The 21,460-nt window shown below is 39.3% G+C and overlaps 1 protein-coding gene across 2 annotated transcripts in view; it reads right to left on the minus strand.

Moving 5' to 3' along the window:
• The window catches only part of NOL4 (nucleolar protein 4), a 196,963-nt gene that overhangs the window by 108,033 nt on the left and 67,470 nt on the right, over window positions 1-21,460 (minus strand). The window lies entirely within an intron of this gene.

A 21,460-nucleotide genomic window follows, 5' to 3' on the forward strand; every position in this document is an offset into this window, starting at 1 on the left:
TGTAATGTTATCCACTGGATCATATAGGCAATCAGGACCTATTTCTGGTACCTCTTAGGCCATTTTTGTCTACCTGTGGTTCCTCTCAATTCACTGACTTTACTCAAGATTTACAAATAAGAGTAGGTATTAGCAGAATCAGTATTCCGGAATTTTAAATCAATTGATTTTGTAAGTAATGACACATTTCAGGAGATATGATTTTTTAAATATGCAAAATGATAAAAATTACTGTGATTTCATTGTAATAGCCAAAGTAATTTATACAGAAAAGCTAAAACAGCCTGTACTTGTAAAATAATTTTGTTTTCTTAAGCAAATGCTTTGTATTTTGGGAATGTAGTACCAAATGTACAAGTACTCATTGAAGGGATAAGCTACCCCTTTGGGAGACATGGGCAACATTAAACAACATTAAACTAAATTATTTCTACACTGAAATCATAAATGCAAGATGAGATCAGGTATTCTCAGTAAGATGTTCTTTTTTCTAGATCTGTAAGATTAGTTTATCAGATTGGGAGTGGTGGAGAGGCATAGCAAAGATAAAAATGCTTTTTCAAATGTCTGTTGCTTATACATCTTCTAAAAACTGAATTTCATAACTTTCTTAAACAGGCAATGAAGTTGGACTGAGAAATGTCCAGAGGTCCCTTCTAAATTCAGCTATTCTGTGATTCTGTGAGTTACATGGCTACTTTGTGGCAGTACAGTCTCTGGTGAATGAGACCAACAATAAAAGATTACACCATACATTACACCATTATGTCTGATAGACATTCAAAGAGAGGATATATAGAAAATAACAATGACTTTGAAATACATGTTGTTACTTCCAGCAATAATCCCTTACCACTATTCTGCAAGAGGATAATAACAGAGATACTCTCCTGACCCTGACACCATGCAAAGCTAGAGGCATGATTGAGAAGAGAGTGACCATGTTCCCCTGGCTTACCTTCCCACCACCCAGCTACCTTTCGGTCATACATTTCTAAACCTGACCTTATATATCTTGGCTACATTGTCAGCTTTGTGGACCACACCAGGAAGTAGGTTCTGGCCTTTGGACCAACTAGAGCAGACTGACTTCTGTCCATGCCATTCAGGGCAGGACCAGCTTTGTCCACACTGCATAATACTTAACCCATCTCATCTGCATGGCAGCCCCAAATTAACCAATTGATGAGACAGACATACCACAGTCCTCCACAGCAGTGGTTGTAAAAGCACAACAATGACATATTGTCCCTTGGAGGGACTTGGTGGTCTTGTTCCCAAGAGGAGCCTGAACATGAACTGCATGGATATGGTGTGTGTGATCTGGGTCTGAAAAATGCAAAAAGCCAATGAATAGCTTAAAGACTCATTCTTGCCTTTTAAAGCTCTTCAAGGATTTTCCCTCTATTATTTTTTCTAATTTTTTTTTAACCTATAATAAGCATTTGGCATCTACAACACCCTTTTGTGATGCACAAAATGTATCTTCTTTTACTTATTCTGGTCATGACCTCTGTTAATTCTATCTGGTGGTCTATACATTTTGTATTATGAGAGACAACAAATAATTTGTCCTTCTTAGTCTTCTCCACGCCACTCATGACTTCAAAAATGTCAGTCATGTCCTCTTAAATCATCCTTTTTCCACATTAAAGAGTCATAGTCAATGTAGTTTCTTCTCTCATGGAGACAATTTTGTATGTTTGATCTTCCTTATCACCTTTCCCTGTACCTTTTCTTCTATACACTTTTTGGAAAAGGGAGGGCAGAATGGCACTGTAGGTACATAAATTTACACAGGGATGTGACAGGAATGTAAGAATTGCTGTGCTGGGTCAGATAAAGTCCATTTAGCCTAATATCCTGTCTTTGACAGCAGTGAAAAAGGGGATGCTACTGTTCGCAGTTTTGCTGTCTATTTCTTTCCTGGTGGATCCAATATTAAGCTCTATATTAAGCTCTGAAGTGTCCTCCTTCAATCCGCAACCTCATCAAGGTTTGCGTGCCAAAAAGTTTCCCTACTTTTTCCAACCGCACCAGCTGATTTAACATTTATCTACAAATCCTGTTAAACCCATATCTTTAGCACTACTTCTACCAATCCACGACACTATTTTTTTCCAACTGCAATAGCTGGTATAACATCTAAGTACAAATCCTGTTTAACTCATATCTTCAGTGCTACTTCAAGAAATTCTCAACAGTCTATTTGTAAACCATTACTGAGCTCTGAGCTGATCTTTTCATAGTTCTATTTACTATCCCCCCAAGATTTTATTCCAAGCCCTTCATAGACCTTGTAGATAGTATATAAATTGAAGATTGCATTTCTTCATTATTTTTACTTTACATTCACCGCAGCTGAATTTCTTATGTCATTTTATCACCCAGCACCATGAGACTCTTCTGTAACTCTTTACAACCAGGCTTTGCTTTCGGATCCTGAGTAACAGTCTTGTCAACATGTGTCACCTTGCCCTCCAGCCTTTTTCCAAACTATTTATGAATATTTTGAACACTAAGAGCCCTACTGCAAATCCATTTAGACTCCACTGGTGACCTCTCTCCAATGAGAGATCCAAATATTATTCATATTCTCTATTTCTGATTTTTCAACCACTTAGAGCATTTAGGAGGGGCCTTGTTAAAAAACTTTAGGAAACCCAGATGGATTACATTTTCATCCCCATTAACTGAGGGCTTACCTTCCTTTACAACAGATTTGCACTGGAGCAAGCAAGCTGAAATGGCCCAGCACAGACCAATTAAACTGAGTGAATGTCTGGGTGTTCCAGTGCTCAAGGTTGCAGACCCTGACCATTTTCTGAACAGCACAGAGATGTGCCCTACACCAGCCACAAGCTCAGTGACTCTTTCACACACAAATAGTTTTGACTCTTAACAGGTTTGAGCTCCTGACTCTTCCTCAGTACATTGTATTGTTACATTGCGTTATTATGCTCATGCATAAAAACCCTGTTCTTCAGGGCAGTTTCTGCCAATGTGACCAGTGAAGACCTCTGACTTTTTCATTTGCAGTTCCCTGGATACCAGCTGCAACATTGCAAGATTCACATTCTCTACCTTCCATTTCAATGCAAGATGCTTTGAAGGTCAGATCATTTTTATCTACCTAAATATAAGTGTGAGCATTAAACTGTACATTTTGAAACAGGAAACTTAAGGCATAGGCACTTAAAATATTTAAATTAAATATGTTCTGAGTACTATCACAAAAAGGTTGCATTTAGCACCATGTAAATTTGGACAAATGAAAATATTTAGTAATGTAAAACCTATTCACACTCTGAGATAAGAGAACTCATTTCCAAATCTATGTTTTCCAAGCTCAGTGCTGTTCCTGTTATATAGTGTTAAAGTATACTCTGAATTTATTTCTTTTCTGTATCTGTTACTTCTAATATTTACATTTAACGCTATTAAAGAAGCTAATGGATTTCCATTTATACATGTGAATTTTGCTCTACAACCCTGTGTCTTTGTGCCTAATCTATCCAAATGGGGCAGGCTAGCATCAGGTTGGGCTTGTCAGAGAAAAAAAAATAAACAAAATTAAGATAACCAGCGTACTTATTGCTTTATTCTTTTAGTGTTCGCAATTTTGCAGCATCTCTATGCCACACTATTCAGTCTGGCTTTTTCAGCTGATTTTAAAAATCCTGGAAATCCAGGTGTTTATTGTTCAAGCATTGAAGAAATTAAAATACTACCTTTAGTTAAGAAAAGAAAACCTAATCTAAATTAGCTTTATGGAAGCAATTTCTGCTTCATTGCTGATATTTATGATATTATGGGATATTGATCAATTTTAAGCATTACCAGTAAATACACAAGGGCTTACTTCTCCTGTCTCACTCCTCTGTGCATATTTCCCACCTGTTTATTTCCTATGCAGAAGCAGAAATAACTCTACTGGAACATGTCTTCTAAATGCACAAATTTTTTTCAGTTACCTAAAAAAAACCCCAAAACCAAACCCAAAAAACCCACAGCATAATGCAATTGCAGTAGATATTATCAGTATTATAAATGCTTTTCATAGTGCTTATAGTTTCAAATGAAATTAATTTTAGAAGCTGCATCAAATTTCCTTCTTGTTAGTCCAAATCATGTCACGACAGTACTTCGGATGACCTACTGTGCATTGGTGTGTTTGAATGTGTTTAGGTCTGTTTTCAATGTAACAGGAAGTCTGATTTTCCCTGATATAATATCTGGTCTTTTGAGAATTTTACAGCTTCTTTTCCCATATATATCAATTTAAGTTACTGTTGAGGAGAAAGATACTGATATCAAAAAAAGCTGGAAATAGGATGTAACAACACATAGTGAGGTGACTGAAACTTCTGTGAACAAACAGCTTTGAAAGACCAAAACCACCTGTTTCCCAATCATGCCAGGCAGGAAGTTCCATTTAATTCTCCCTGGATAGCTTTATTAATTCAGAACAGGAGAAAATATTTTAAGTAATTTCTATCTTAAAGATCACAGTAAATAACAAAGTTTACATAAATCATACTGGCTGATGATGTTTCTCCAGGAGCTGCTATTTATGACAGACACACAGTGAAATCAAGATGAGGGAACAAGAAAAGTGATACTGTGTTAATGGCCCAGCAAAGTGACAAAAAAAAGCATTGCAGCTATTTATCTTTCAAAATCTAAGGATGAATATTTGACCTTGACCAAGAGTACCAAAATAAAAAATGAAGCAGTTTATGTTCTTTTTTTTTTGCATAACTATAAAAAGAGGCAAGAAAGATATGCTAGCCAGCTCTGGCTTGACAAAGCTTCATAATCAAGTAACATACAATATCGGAAAAGAGTTGAAAACTCAAATTTTCATTCTGGTTCAGTATATGTCAGTATATTTGTAAGAAATTTACTGATATTACGCCATGGCTGCTAGAATGAAAACTGAGGAAGAGAATAAGGTGAAGCTAAAGACAGTGCAAGCTGTAAAACAGATGCTTTTCGAACATCCAGTTAGACAGGTGGATCTAAGATCTTTTAAGCATAGCTGATCTGTACCCAAATACCTGCATCAGTTCTTTGCTTTGCTATGAGATGCATCTCTGGAAAACTTGTATAAGATGCTGAAGCAATAGCACATCAAGAGGACACAAGGAAGAGTATGAAGAAAACTTTACTTCCTCTTGCTGTTTCCACCTAGTTCCAAAGCTCTGTTAAGTTTCATCAGCAGGTATATAAAGAATAATTCTTTGGCCCTGGTAGGAGCAATATCTCCTCAGTTTCCAGAGGGGAATTATGAAACTGTCATTTATATTGTTATCTTACATTCTCACCAGAAGAGATGGCAGTTGACTGATTCAATATCTCAGCTAGCATTAGACTCAAAGAATTATATGAAGAACATATTCCAAGGACACCTACCCTGCAGTAAATCATTTATGCATTGCAGATAAGACAAACAAATAAACAAGAGTTGAGACATAAGAGCATTACCTGGGTCATAACCTTGGCTGCTTATTCCATCTGCTAGCTAATTCTCACAAATAGACATTAAAGCTGAGGAACATCTAATAGGGACAGAACAGAGACAGCACCATAAAATTGATCTAAGAGTATTCACTGTAGAGAAGGAAAGTAGGGGTGAAAGGGATATCACATCCACAGGGTATTCCTGCTCAAAGCAAAGCATTCTCCATGTGTATAGTAAGGTAGCAGAAAAAACTGTCATGTCAAGACAGTGATGGATATCTTCTTCCCTCTCCTGCTTTGAGAAAAACAAACATTTAATCAGTGAATTTGTGAAAAACAAACCTCAATATGTTGCACAAAAGGGAGGAATAGCTCCACCTGAATGAACTTCTGTGGACTGCCTACCCTAAGACATAGAATAAAAGATTTAAATAGTCTTTCAGTCTCAGCTAAAGTGAAAACTTTCCCTATTGCTTCTTCCCAATGGTGCACAGCTGGTCTGCAGTACACTACCACTACTAACAGATTAAGCACTGCTTTTATAATAAGGAAAAGTCCTATGGTAAAATCCATTTAAATCTGTGGGAATTAGTGCAGTCATCTCAGTCATCTTAGGATATGGTACATCTTGCCACATCAATGCTTTAACTGGCAACAGTTTGCTCACCATGAAAAGGCAAAGACATGCTCTTAGTTTTATTCTCTAGTCACAACAACATAAATAAATTCTGTGTATGTGACCTCCGAATACCTTGATTAACCTTGCTTACTGAAGATCTAGTAACTGGCTGCTCACTGATGTCATGAAGGTTTGCATCATGGTCCAAGTGCTTCAGATACAGAGGGGGATGATGAACCACTATAAAAGATGGTTTGGCTGAGATTTAAATACTGCACTAGGACGTTTGGACAAACGACAATAAAAGGATTGCGCAAAGCCTAACCAAGTAGTGTCAAAACCACTTGTGGGTCCCATGGTGCAAAACTGATTTCAGTGAGAAGTACATGGCCAGGACTAAGGGCTGGAATTCCAGTCATGCACAACAGCTTATGTGGGTCTGCGTAATTTATTTGTCTCCAATGGGTGACTTTAATGGTACTGTAACCTTCCAATTTAAGAAATGAAAAATATGCAAAGTTATACTAAATGCATGATTGGGGGGGGGGGGGGGCAGGGAGGAGCCAAATGTAGAGGAATTCAAGTGCCACTTCCTTCCCAATCACACAGCTGGTTCCTCTAAAACAGAAATGCTAGCAAGTCTAATGTCCCCTATGCAAGTCAAAATTGGTGAGACTAACATTCATGGCTAGTCTTGGTACCAGCCTAGCCCCATCCATGCAGTGCAGCAGTGAGATGTGCGGGGTAGTGTTGTTAGTTCCCACCTACACATCAGTTCTTAAACTCCCACTAGTAAACACAATTCAGGAAGACTGTTCCCCACCAACGCTCAGATTACATAAAGGCTTTGATTACATCAGAATGAGAATGGTAATATTTTTGCCCTACATCTCAGGCTTAAAGATTTTCACTGAAGGAATAAAGTCCCTTTTATTTTATTTTTTAATTTTTATTCACATTCCTGACACCAAATCACTAAAAGGTCATGGATGCAGAGAATCACTTTCTAGAGCCTGGGGTACTGGTTTCCCAGTAAGAAGCATGGATGAGTGCTTCTGGTTTGTTTTTGCAAAGCTGATACGCTGGTTTGAGGATGCCAGTAGGCATGTCTTGCAGGGCTGCCTGTAACACCTGCGACTCCACTAAGCTCTGCCTCCAAGGCGTGTCTGTGTCACTCTTTTCACAGAAGAGGGAGATGAGGATGGCACAAAGAGCCAAGCTGATGGGTCCAGTTGCAGCACAGAACAACTGTTAAGGAGCACACCTAAGTGCCCAAGTGCATGTTTGGAGGAGGAAGGCACATGCAGTTCAGCCACTGATTCCCTCACACTTTACTTTTTTCTTTTAAAGAACACCATCAAACAGTCAGGCTGAGAAAGGTTAAGGAGAAGAAAGTGAGAGAGTGTCAGCAGCATACAAGAGGGGACGTAAAGAAAGAAAAATGGGCAGAAGTGAAGAGCCAAGGACTTGCCTATTCTTTGTCCTCAAGCAGTTTTTCTTTTGGTTGGTTAGTTTGATTTTTTAAGTATTTCTGCTTAATATATGTACACATGTAAGTGCATTAGCACTTACATGCCCTGGCTTGTATCAGGTCACCACTATGCCAGGCATTGTACCCATACATAGTAATAAACTCCCTGGCCTAAAAGCTTACTGCTTAACCAAGCGAGACAGAAAATAGATGGATTTAAAGCAATATTATCACCTCCACTCTCCAGACGGGAAACAAGACAGAAAGAAATCAGGAGACTTGAAAAGGACAAAGGTAACCAGGAAAGAAACGCAAGCCCACTGAATCCCAGTTCTGTATCCCCCCTCTCACGACCAGAGCAGGCCTTGCACACTGGTTGCTGCCGTAGTGCTATTTTTGCTGCCTCGGCATTTTCTTCTATCACCCCAAAAAGGTTAATTTTTTTCAGAAGTACTTCACTTTGACTGACCTATTTGTTTCTTTGTGTAACCACCGGTGCATCTAATAACATATTCTTAAAAAAAAAAAGAAGTAGCAAATTGTCAGCAATAATGGACTCTAAAAGGCCACAGGATGGTTAAACTGAGCATGTTTCTACAAAATAATCAGATACTTTTCAGTGAAGAATTCTACTTCACCTGATGGCAAAAAATATATTAGGCGATTGAGGGAGGTAAGACAGCAATTCAGGTTACAGTCAGCCTTTATGTTGTTTCATGATGATAATGAGCACAACGTAGACGGAAAATCAAACAGCAGGCTCGCAATACAACATGCAACTGAACATTGCCTTTTCTTCCTGTTTTGCTACAGATTGTCTCTCTGATGCTCTGTTAGGTGAACGGAATCCCCTCACTGTCTTTATCTGCAGGACTTTGCTTACTTGACACTATGAAGTGTATACCTTCAAGTATCTGACATATAGATGTGATGCCTGGAAATCTAAAAACAAGCACAAATAATCACAGTGGCTCAAGCAAAGATTCATCTTGCCAAGTATCCCAATTCTAAGCAGAAGTTGAGCAAAAGACCATAGGAACAATAAAATATGATGATCCTTCTCCTAGTACATCCTTGCAGCTTCCAGCAATCAATACTTTATGATCTCCTCTGAGTAAATATTTTAAAAACCTGTATTGAATAGCCATCAGTTGATCTATGCTTCAGGACCACTTTTGAACTGTTCATTTTTTTCAGCTTCTGCAACATTCTGTGACAATAATACCACAACTTAATTATGTCCTGTGTGCAAAAATGTCTTTTGATTCTTATGATCTCACTGCCTGATCATTTTATTAAGTGTCCCAATTTTCTACAGTATGAGAAACAGTGTAGAATACTACCATGTTTACTGCTATATACCGCTTACAACTGTACAGACCACTGTCATACCCCTCCCTCAGATATCTTTTTTCCAAACTGAAGAGTCCAAGAATTTATTTAATGTCTCTTCATTCCACATTACTTTCCATTCTAGTCTTTCTTTACTGTGTCTTCTCTAAGCCTAGAGCATCTTGTGCTAGTATTTGTTTTATAACATCAGTTTTCAAGGCGCGATAATGCAATAAAGTTCAAGGAAGAACATAGAACATAATAAGATAATGAATTCATATTCTGTACGTAAATTTTTTTGTAGTGTTTAAACAGAGTTTGAAGAAGTAGGAAAGATTTTTAGCTAACAATTCTCCGTAAGTGTACAAATATGAGATCAATTTATGTATAAAAGATTTAGGAGCTGTAGATTGGGAAGTTTAAATCTGCTACTCTTCCATATAAAGCTATCAAACACAAGGGGTTTCTATGAAGGTTCTTCTGCAGAAGAACATACAAGCTGTCTGTAAAGCTTACATCAGTGGGTCTGATGGGCTGGACTCACACTACAGACTTTTAAGATACACATATATATTTCCAGCCAAGAAATCCCCCACAGGAATACAGCAGTATGCCTTAAACTCTTCCCTCCCTTGTTTAGCACACACCTCTAAGAAATACCATGGATGACCTCAGCTTTCGTCTGGTAAATAAGGAGAACAAAAGTCCCTAAGAAAGCTTAGTCCCAAACAGTATGAAGTGTATACAACTGAGGTTACATGTAGAAACAGGTAGGAAGCCAATGCTGTTCAGTCAGTAAATTATAAGATGCATCCTCTTTTTGATGCTTAAACCATACCTCCATATTATAAACGCTATAGTTCAGGCTTCAGATTTTCACAGTATTAAAAGATACTGGCAGTCATACAGTGGTTACTATTCTAGAAGATCCCCAGGAGACGGTATTTATTTAGGTAGAAAACTGTTTCTGAGGATAGGCTCATGGGGGATTCAGTACATCTCTTCCTGAGCTTCCCGAGGGGACAGCAGTCAGACAACCTCACTTCAGCATCCTTCAGTACAACACAAACAACATAATGCAGGACATTCACTCAGGACAAGTAGACAGCCACTGTCAATGTCTCATTAGGCTGTCACAGGAAGTAAAGGCTTCAGATACAGGGATTTTAGTATTCCAGTCACTGATTCTATGGTATATATAAAAGCCATCTTTCTCCTGCACATATTTATGTGTATATTACTCAATACCAGAGGGAAGCCCTTTCCAAAGCTTTCTTTCACCCAACTTGCAGCAGACAAACCCAGGTCCTGTCTCTAAGCCACAGGCCTGAGGCCATTCTATTTATAGACACCCTAGCCTTAAGTAAAATACGCAGTATGTCGTCTCGGTTAATAAAACCAGCACCATGGATGGCTTTCTCCAGCTTATTATCCATATCCAGTTCACTGAGTCCCTGGTATTTAATTAATGCATTTAATATGAACACAGCATCTAAATACTTTAAGTTGCCAAGGTTTCTTATCTCACACATAAAGTGAAAAGGACTCCAGAAACTTGAGTTATTTATCCATAAGTTTCACTTTCATGACATCAAGTGCCCCAAACTAGAAGCCCCAAATTCTCAAAATTATTAGAGAAATCATACATATATACAAAGGTATAGATATATCCTGAAATCTGCTTTTTTTTTTTTTTTTTTTTAGCAAAATGGATTTTTGCATTTCATTTAGGTGTTTCTTTGGATCCTGCTTGAATAAGCGTTTCTGTTTACATCTCTCCTAAAAATCAACCACATTTTCTGGAGAATTAAAATAAAAAATGAAACAAAAAAAAAAAAAGCTTTTATGGTCCTAAGGATGCTTTCATTGTGAATTCAGTCAAATCTGTTGGCTATATCTGTGAGCTTGAAAAAGGGTTGGGAATCTTGCAGTGAACAATATTCCTCTCATTTACTCTTAATGCCTTAATCGTGTTTCTGGCTGAGGTCCCAGCCTGAGACAGTGGTGAGCATAGAGAGTGCTAATAAACTGTCATTTGACTTCTCATCCTCTCTTCACAGGGAAAGGAAGGCAGAGGATGGAAATTTGCCACATTCTACCCAAGGGAAAAAGAAAATAAGGTGCCTTTTCCTAGTCCAGATATTCCTTTCTCCCCTCAAACCTACTACTTGCTGTGAAGGTGTTCACATACTGCTGACATAGATACAGGGAATAAAGCTCTGAAAGGTGAATCGCCAATTCTGGGGCAAGGATAATGAGGAATTCAAACATCTGGACAAAACATCGTGCTGGCTCCACCCCTTTTGCCATATAATTCCATTTAAACACTATATTTTAGAGCTAAAAAGAAAAATGTTTCCATTAGTTTTGCTACATTGAGACTCTGTAAGTAATGCCCCATTAGCCTCACATAGCTTACATCTGCTTTTACTTAAGTATGAAAAACATAATAGCCCATGCTTGTGATATATCTTGTATCTTTTCTGTCCCTCACACTAATCATTTTCAGCATTCATTCCTCTCAATATGGGATGTTCAGGAGGAAAGCCATACAGTCCCAGTATTTTGCCTGTTGCCCAGTACTTTAAGAACAACTCAGGGTTGTACGGAAGCTACAGTCATCACAAGGTCTGTATGAGGGACCTGGCACCAGAACAATTTCTGATGAGTATTAAGAGAGAGCTGATGATAACAATAATAATAACAGTAATAACACTAACAATAATAACAATCTACAGCTTTTTTCAACCAAGTCTCTCAACACTAGATGAAAACAGATAGAATAAGTCTTCATTGAGGAGCCAAGATACGAGGTGGGGAATGGATGCTAATTAATAGGATTGACAAATGGCTGGGGGATGCACCCTTTGTCCTCACTTTTCCTAGCTACTTTGGCTATATCTGTTTTGCTCTACCCAGCTTCACTGGCAAGACTTCTTTGGAGCCCTGACAGCAACTTAAAATTACCCTTCCCCTGAAACCCCAGGGAGGGCAGAGCAGCTCCACCACCTGCTCTCCCTGGAGGGGAATCCCTGTTGGGATGCTGGACCCAGACCGGTGCAGGGAGACGTGATTACGCCTCCCAGCACTGCCTTGACTGAATCAGCTCTTTTGCCTTTTGCCCAAAGGACCTGAGTGATTCTCCACCTGTTCAATGAAGAAAGCAAGGACATTCTTAAAAGAACTAATTTCATGGGTCTTTCATAAGGAAAGCATTGCCCTCTTCATATGGCATTTCCTCTTCAAAGTGAAGAAGGAGAAAAAGGAAATCTTTCCATAACGGGCAATAAGTGCAAACTATCTTGGGCATGACATATGTACACGGTGGCCATTTATAGATGGGTTTACCAAATCCTTTAGTATAATGATTTACCCTGAGTTGTTCTGCTATCACACTAATGACTTCCCCTCTTATTAAAGAGATATACCAAGCAGTCCGACCAGTAAGAGGCATGTCTGGATACCTTCATAAATATTAAGGTTGACAGATGTAGTCATCAGAATTTTTTCCTTTATAATAAACAATCTGAAAAAAAAGACAGACTTTATAGATTTTCCTTTTCTTTAGCTGCCAGCCATCAGCTACTGACTTCACGCGCACAGCTAACTGAAGTCACCACACTATCACATCCCTCTCTTCAGTAAGTGAAGAAAACTATGCACAAGTTAACAGCTAGTGCTAGACTAAGAACAGGGGGAGTACAGCAGTCACAATACAGTCAGTATACAGACAATATTTCATTACAAGACCCAATACAGTACACAATATACAATCAGTATTTCCACTGAAATTCATCCCAGTTCAGCAAAGCACCCAATTCAGCTAAGTACGCATCAGGAAAGTTTTGCAAGTGTGCTGAACCAGGCCTCGTTTGTATCCTCAGCACAGCAGCTGATTTCAGCAATACTACCTGTGACACCACCTTCTTTCAAAAAAAGAAAAAAAAAAGTATACCCACTTGTCAGACACCAAATAGGAAGCACTGTCAGATGAAATCTGAGGAGCCTGACGCTTCTTATGAGACCCACAGACTACTGTGTTAGGCCACAACAAAGAGGATGTAAAAACATTTTGCTGAGCAGGAACAGATAAAGCCATGCTTAACTCTAACCATCAGCCAGGTCTCAAATGGATCTTCTCATGCCCCAGCCTGATTCCTACAAACTCTAGGTAAGGAGCAACTGTGACTTACCCATTTTGTTTGGTTCATGTGTTTTGTGTTTGTTTTGACCAAGAAGCGGTATTTGTTACCTGACTGCAGAGAAATCTCTGGAAAAAAGTCATTAATGTAACATGTCCCCCCTGTTGTCCCAACGAATACATTCCTGTTCTTCTGATGAATAACTAGGCCTACAGGAAATACAGTAATCTAATTCCCACTTGTTGTTTGAAATTTAAAAAGCATCACACTAAGGTCATTTAAAAGAGGGGTTTAAGATTGTTTTATTTTTTGAGAAATAAAAATAATCCTCAAAGGCAGACAGAATTCAATAATGCCATAAGAAGCCATTAACTGTAGAACAATTTCATTAAAACATTGTTTGCTGCAAGGTTAACCACTAAGAAATATATCTATCCAGTGAATTACATTATAATATACTTACTTGGTGAATATAGTTGGCAATCTTTTAAGTCACTTTTCAGTTGTGAGTTGTGTGCAACTCTTCCCTACTTCAGTTAAATACTACTTAATTGAAAACAACACTAAGAGGTTAAAAATTCAGAGAATTAAAATGATACACCTCACAAAGCAAACAATTAATGTTTAATAAGAAGCACTTTCTTTTGGATGAAACATTTTTAATACTTGCAGAAATAATTGATGTTGGCAGAATTTTGATATCAGTAGACCTCTAGTGGCTATTACAGTAATTGATGATTACATTACTTTTTTTAATATTCTCTTCAGAAAACAAAACAGGAAAAAAAACCCACAGGAGCAAAACTGCAGCAAAATATTACTAGAGTACAAAAACCATAATAAATGCCTTATTTCACAACTGTTATCCAACAAGTATTTAGAGGCCTGGTTCTCACTGGTTTTAATAAAATTACACAGCTAAATACCTTTACAAATCTAGTCATCAAAACCCAAATCTGAATCAGCAGTGGATGTTTTAAAATTTCCTGAGATTAATTAAAAAATATTTGCCATACATTCTGAGGGAGCTATTTATGGGTTGAGTCTTAAAAGGGACAGGAAAGCACTTCCTCGCCCCCCGGCTGGGGCAGGTGCCCTCACCCTGCCCACGTGCCGTCCCTCCTCGCTCTGCTCACCGCCGGGAAGGACCTCAGACCTGCATGTCAGAAGCGGTCTACAGAGGGCTCGGGACAGTCCCCAGTCTGGACTGGGAGCTGTGGGACAGGAGAACATTGTCGTGTGGTGTAGCTAGCCATGACTCTAAGCTAGCCATACCTAGAGTCAACCACCGTCAGTATTTGGTAAAATATCCATTTTAATGATTCTTCATTCATTTTGGCTAAACTGTCACATTTCAGTGCCTGTCAGCAGGTGTAAAACAGATAGGATTCCCTGCAATGATTTAGAAAAGGAAACAGTAAAGGGCAGGCCTTGATGACCTTTGAAAAATCAGGCCACATTAGCTTAATGCAACATCAAAGAATGGATTTGATGCCTGAAGATGGGATGCTCAACCCTAAAAGTTTAAGCCTTTGCTCATTTAGTTTGCTTATTTAGAGTTTTTGTCATGACACAACGTCTCCCTACATTATCTGACATGTGGTTCAGGGGCCTGGGTACACATTTAAAATTTTTCTCTCTCCCACGCGTCTCAACATTAAAGGGTCGGACTTAATGCAGAAAGGCAAAGAGAATAAGACAACAATTTGTATGAACATATCTGAGTATTGGCCATCTTACTCTTGCCATGTGACTAGTTAAAAGGCTTTGGTGATACTTAGGCCTAACAAACACTTAAGGGCTTTTTCAGATGGTATTAACTATCTTTCTCGGGGAATCGAGAGGTTTTATCTCCTAAGAAGATACACTTGGAATCATATACTATTAGTAAGAAAGCAGTATGAAAATTAAATTCTCATTGCCTGAGGCCCTCCCATTTGCCCATTTAAGAGGCTCCATTTTAGTTGGTTTGCACATACTATTTCTTTCAGGTATATTTTAGATTCAGAGTAGCTATCATTCTGTCTTCCTCACATGGTGTTGCATCTTCACAAAACTACTAAATCAAAAGAACTCTGCTTGGTCAAAATTATTCAACGGATTTTTGGTGTGACCTCCTTCATATGCTTGTGAAAAAAATCATATATACAATCAGAAAAGTCGATTCTTATTTAAAGGACAATCATATGCACCTATGCATGAAATCTACTGCCTTCTGACAGACCTTTGTGCCAAGGTGACTTTCACAACCTAAAATGGTCACAAAAATGTAATTCTGTACCACCTGTGTAGGTTTAGAACCTAAACAGTATCTAGAAATATCATCTACACATAACCTTGCACATATTTTTGTACACAAGGGCAGAAAACATAACACTCTCAAAAGCTGAACCTTTACCATGCCACAGGATTTTAAAAAAGAATTGAAGGCCTACATAATCAAAGGCAGATCATTTGAATGAAAGAAATGCTGTGGAAATGAGTCCAAATAGATCTGAGCACACACAGAGAAGCGCACTGATGTAAAATGTGTGTGCCAGAACAAAAATCTCTCCCTCAAGGAAGAACTTCCAGCACACACTTACTGAAGCTATTCTTGATTGATTATCGTAGGCTGAGCAGTTCAAAAAGAAAGAGTTTAAAACATTTGCAGCTAGGCATTCATATTTTCAAAGAGTTCAGCAGATGGATGATCTCTTGGCAGTCTATGTCCAATAGCTGTCTATTCAGATAGGATGATGGCTGTTCATTATCAAATCATCTCTTTGCCTAAGGGTGTTGCCAAACTTGTTTGGCTGAGCAACCTGGATAACACTGGGGGCAATATTACTCTGCAGAAACGTTCTGCTGTGTGCCGGCAGATAACCTGCCATTGCAAGGTTGGTTGAGCTATACAAAAAGTGATACGTATTTTTTTAAATACAAAAAGAATCCCAGGTGATTTGGTTAATTTATTTATAAGGATTCTCTGCATTGCTGAGCAAACAGCTACAAATTGGAAAGTAAGAAGTATGTTAGTTCCCAGTATGTAACACTTCTGAGGATCTGAACATACCATGGAAGTGCACTGTTTATTATTCTTTAATCTCTATTAATATACTATTTCCCTTTCTCCTCCAAACCCAGGAAGTATACTGTGCATAAATGAGATGAGCTTACAGCTCAGATGATTCTTGACGCACCCTGCCAAGATAAATGTTCATCCAAAGAGCTAAAATTCTGTTCCTTACCCTGCTCCTCTGAAGCTTTCTCAGAGCCAGAAGCTGGGGACAGCCAGCCCTTCTGGACAACCTTCCGCTCTTCCTGTATGTTCCTGGTTACAGTCTCTTTGGAAACAGAACAGTGGGAAGCCACACAATAGGGAACAGCTTCATTTAACTGACCTTCTCTCATTGCAACTAAGCACACGAGTGCCTGTACCTTAGTGTGAAGTCAATACAGAGTGGATTCAATGGAAATGGACTAAGTTTGAACACCCTTCCGTATGTGTTTAAATTTGCCCTGAAATGGAACAAGAAGGGTCAGAGTGTCAGCAGCTCTCATCTGAGAGCTAATAATGAAAAGCTGTGTGTTAAAGGCATTTTCTGGGCTCAGCTGATCCTGAAGGGACTCCAGCCCAAAGCAGACCCTCCAGACTGAAGATCTGGAATCACAGCAACCAGTGAAACTATCCACTATTGATTCAGCTACCAAAATCCTCTGTGTGTTGCAGGGTTCATCAGTACTTTTCAACTACATAAACCTCATTTGGGCTAAAGATGTGGATATGCAATCCATGAGACTCCTCACTGGCTAATAAAGACCTGGAACCTGGGTTCAAACTTAAACATCACAGCTGTTTATTTTTTTAAACAAGGACTTTAAAGGGTTCATTGATGACCATGTTTAAAGCAAAGAACGAAAGGAACTCACTGGCATTTTGTGTTTTTGCCAAAGCTTGCCTGCACAGGATCTATATAGGTATAAGGAGAAACATGTCATGATGCAAAATCTAAAAGCAAGGCCTCAGCCCTACCTTGAAAACATTAGTATCTCACAGTTTCCCTACAGCTTTTTATGTAATCACATCATGCAGCCAGCAGAGCTCTTACCAGAGAGAAAGCTTCTGGCCTATCTTCACAGCTATCCTCTCCTTTCAGCATGAACGTGTCACTAAAAGTGCCCATCACACTTCAGGCTGAGCTGAGCTGTAGCGTGCAGAAAGAAAAGGCTCCCACTTCGGATACCTTTGGACAATCCATATGTTCTACTCATTCTCATATCTGGCATGTTTAGGGAATCTAATTTAGAGTAGTAAAGACTATCTCACAAGATGTAGGTGGATCTTAAAATACCCTCCAGATTTCTGCCTTAGTGTAAAAGCTGCTCCTCTTTAATATCAAAGGAGTGGATTTGTTAAAAGAAAAAAAAAATTCTATATATAGTCAGTGCTGAATCAGTATGAACATCCAGGACAAAAACAAATACAAATCATTTTCAGTGTTCAGGGCCAAAAAACATCCATTCCTTCCAAAAGCTGGTCACATTTCATTAAAGAGTAGTGCAGGCTTAATTTAAGGAGGAATTTTTTTCCACTAACTCTACAGCTCCCTCCCATGAGAGCTCATAGTTGCTAAAAAACTTCCATCACCTCTGTTCACTCTCACGGGAGGAATATGACAGTAATGTCCTCCCTCTTCTTTACCCATTTACCAGATTTTCTGGATACATTACTTACAGACATCAATAAATTCTGGCATCACCAAATAGGTAACTCAATTTATTAAACCATATCTTTTGGACTACTTTGTTTTCTTTATTTCACAGCCTGCAAGCTATGTTCTGGCCTTCAGTCACATTGCTGACAATTTCTGATACCTCCAGCTTCTAAATAATATATATTGTTGTGACTAAAGGCAACAGACATTCATTGTTTTTCTGTCAAAGACACATCCTTGCCTCATTTCCCCAGCTCCACTGGCCTTCTGATTTAACTAGGAAGATGGGAGAGTAACCTCTATGAGCTCTGCTGTCCCTGCTAATACCTCCAAACATTCTGGATTAATGATGCTCTGAGTCATTGGAAATGGCTGTCACTCTTGTTGTATGGATGGGTACATTTAACAAAGATGGTAATATTCCCCCAAATGCTCCCAACTGGAAATACTTCCTTTAGTATTACTACTTAGAACAATAAAGCTACTGAATCAGGCCTTCAATTTAAATGCACAGGCAAACACCCTCAGATTGCTTTGAAAAGCTACTCCACATGCAGAGGGTGGGTGGAATAGGTGACAGCATCTCTTCTGGAATGTAGACAACATAATACGGCATGCCACTTACGCTGTGTTACTGACTTGCTGGTATTCCAGAACAGATTTTGTTGTACTGAAATCAGGCAGGCGTTCACCACAAACATCTATGTGGTTACTTCACCATTTGAAGACAAGAATGGATAGCAGGTGGACATCAGCAGATTTCCTTTATTACCACTGCACTTTGGACTTACAAATTGTGCCTAATAATTAATAAAGTTAAGATTATATTTTTCATATTTACAGGGATGCACTGACAACTATCACAGAAATCAATATTGCAGACAGAAAATAATAGCTGTTTTTAAACAAGGTCAGAACCTCATTTGCTATAAACCATTGTAGGCCCATTGAGAATATGATGCAAGACATCTAAATTTGCCTGCACTGACATTTTCCTTTCACACACTGGCAAGTAATACTCCTTTAAACAGCTGCTTTGTGGAGTGACTAGAAGAGAACTTGCAAACCTTCACCAAAAGCAGTACCTTCAAAGGCATAAATGGCAGAAGAGTGCTCTCTCTTCTGCTACCTCTCTGCAGGAGTTAGAGGTCTAACTACCACTTATGCCTCTGCCAAGCCCCTCACTACTGCCTCTCTTCCCGTCTGCCAGACAACTCTTTGGAAAACTGTTTTTCCTTGCTGCTAAAACTGACTTTTTCTTCTCATACTCAGAATCCAAGCCAGAAATCAGCATGAAGATAGCTTACCTTTTTATTTGCTCTACTCCAGTCCCTTCTCATGGAAGTACGTGCCTTTCAACCGCCAGCACCCCTTCCTTTACTACCATTCTCCCCTCATATGACATAGATTCAGCTGGCAAAAAACCAAATGTGAAATATTGAGGAGAAATATTTCAGATTTCCTTAGACTGAGAACTAAGGATCATTACGAAAACTGTTTCTCTCCTGCCAAAACCCACACCTTCAAGACAAAAAAACCCCCAGTGTTCTTCCCCAATAAATACATGAACCTGTGGAAAAAAATGTTTCTTATCACTTTGACACCAATGCACAAAGCTTTTCACTCTACAATCCATCTCTTTCTCCAGCTGTCTTGATGTTTAGGTGATAGCAGGAAAAAAGCCTTTTCACAATGATGGGGGACAAATGAAAGGTGGTAGGGAGAAGGAAGTGCCTCCTGATCATCCTCCAGTAACAACAACATCCAGCTTTAAATTAATCAACCCACTCTTCAGTTTTGGGACCTTTCAAGATTCTGTTATTGGCTGCCCAAACAGCCACGGCAGCAAAAATAAATAATCTGCCACCTGTAACAACCCAGAAATCTCCTTTCTTTTTCTGACACAAGCCTTATAAGCTGGAGTGTATGAGTTCTCACCTTGATTACTGGAATCACAGAATCATAGGGTGGTTTGAGTTGGAAGAGACCTTTAAAGATCATCTAGTTCAATCCCCCCTGCCATGAGAAGGGACATCTTCAGCTAGATCAGGTTACTCAAAGCCCCGTCCAACCTGACCTCAAACACTTCCAACAATGGGGCATCCACAACTTCTCTGGGCAACCTGTTCCAGTGTCTCACTACCCTCGTCGTAAAAAATTTCTTCCTTATATCCAATATAAAACTTACCCTCTTTCAGTTTCAAACCACTGCCCTTGTCCTGTCACTACAGGCCTTGTTAAAAAGTTTCTCTCCATCTTTACTGTAAGCCCCCTTTATATATTGAAAAGTTGCATTACGATCTCCCCAGACCCTTCTCTTCTCCAGGCTGAACAACTTGAACTCTCTCAGCCTGTCTTCATAGGAGAGGTGTTCCATCCCTCTGGCCACTTTCATGGCCCTCCTCTGGACCTATTCCAACAGGTCCATGCCTTTCCTGTACTGAGGACTCCAGAGATGGATGCAGTAATCCAGGTGGGGTCTCAGCAGAGCAGAGTAGAGAGGGAGAATCTCCTTGACCTGCTGGCCATGCTTCTTTTGATGCAGCCCAGGATACAATTGGCTTTCTCGGCTGTTATCACACATCACTAGCTCATGCCCAATTTTTCATCCACCAGTATCCCCAATTCCTTCTCCACTCTCAATTCATTCAGTCTGTATTGATGCTAGGAATTGTCCCAACCCAGGTGCAGGACCTTGCGCTAGACCTTGTTGAACTTCATGAGGCTTGTATGGGTCTACTTCTCAAGACTATCAAGATCCCTCTGGCATCCCTTCCCTCTAGCAAATCAACTGCACCACTCAGCATGATGTCATCTGCAAACTCACTGAGGGTGCACTCAATCCCACTATGTCATTGACAAAGATACTAAATTGTACTGGTCCCAGGTATTGACCCTTGACAGATACCCCTTGTTACTGGTTTCCACTTGGACACTGAGCCACTGACTGTAACTCACTGTACTTAAGAATGAAACCACCTAAAGAAGAGGCCTCAGGAGACCATTTACACACCAATACCACACCAGCTTTATGTTCTCCCCTCAATCTCTGACCTGCCCTGCAAAGCACCACTGGAAACAGCTCTGAGAGGAAGCCCCTAAGATGGGCACTGTCCTGTATCAGGAAAACACTTTGAAGTATGGAAAGAGCTTCACTATAGGGTTTTTTTATTTTTATATATATGTTCTGTCTAATATATGGAATATATTCTATATATATATATGGAACCTGCTTCCACAAGAGACAGCTATGCAAATGTATTTTTTATGTTGCTTCCCTGAAAGAAGAATGTGCTGCTAAGCTGTTATAGTTACTGCTGCCCCTCAGATATAACCTGTAATATTCTGATAGGAGGTAAACACACTGACATCCACTGTTTCTTTCTGTTGCTCCTGTTGCACAGGAAAACACAAGCTGGCTCAGATGGCACACACCTTGTGATTTGTTTGAAATACACTCAAACAAAACCTTTTTCACCCACACCAAAACAACAAGAAAGAGATGTAAACTCTTTTTTTTTGCCTTGGAGCTTCAGAAGGTATTGGAATATATACCTCTGAGAAAGAGGTAGACTGGGGGAACCATTCTCTGCCCTCCCTGAGACAGAAACAGGAACATCCACCAGAAAAAACACAACACCAAGAGGATACTGTATCCTCCCACCACCAGGCAGAAGGCAATAGCTTAAAGGAAAGGGGTGAATGGAGGCAATTCCATGCTCGGGGTGGCAGACGA

The sequence above is a fragment of the Accipiter gentilis genome, chromosome 2, assembly GCF_929443795.1.
Source record: "Accipiter gentilis chromosome 2, bAccGen1.1, whole genome shotgun sequence".
Taxonomy (NCBI): Eukaryota; Metazoa; Chordata; class Aves; order Accipitriformes; family Accipitridae; genus Astur; species Astur gentilis.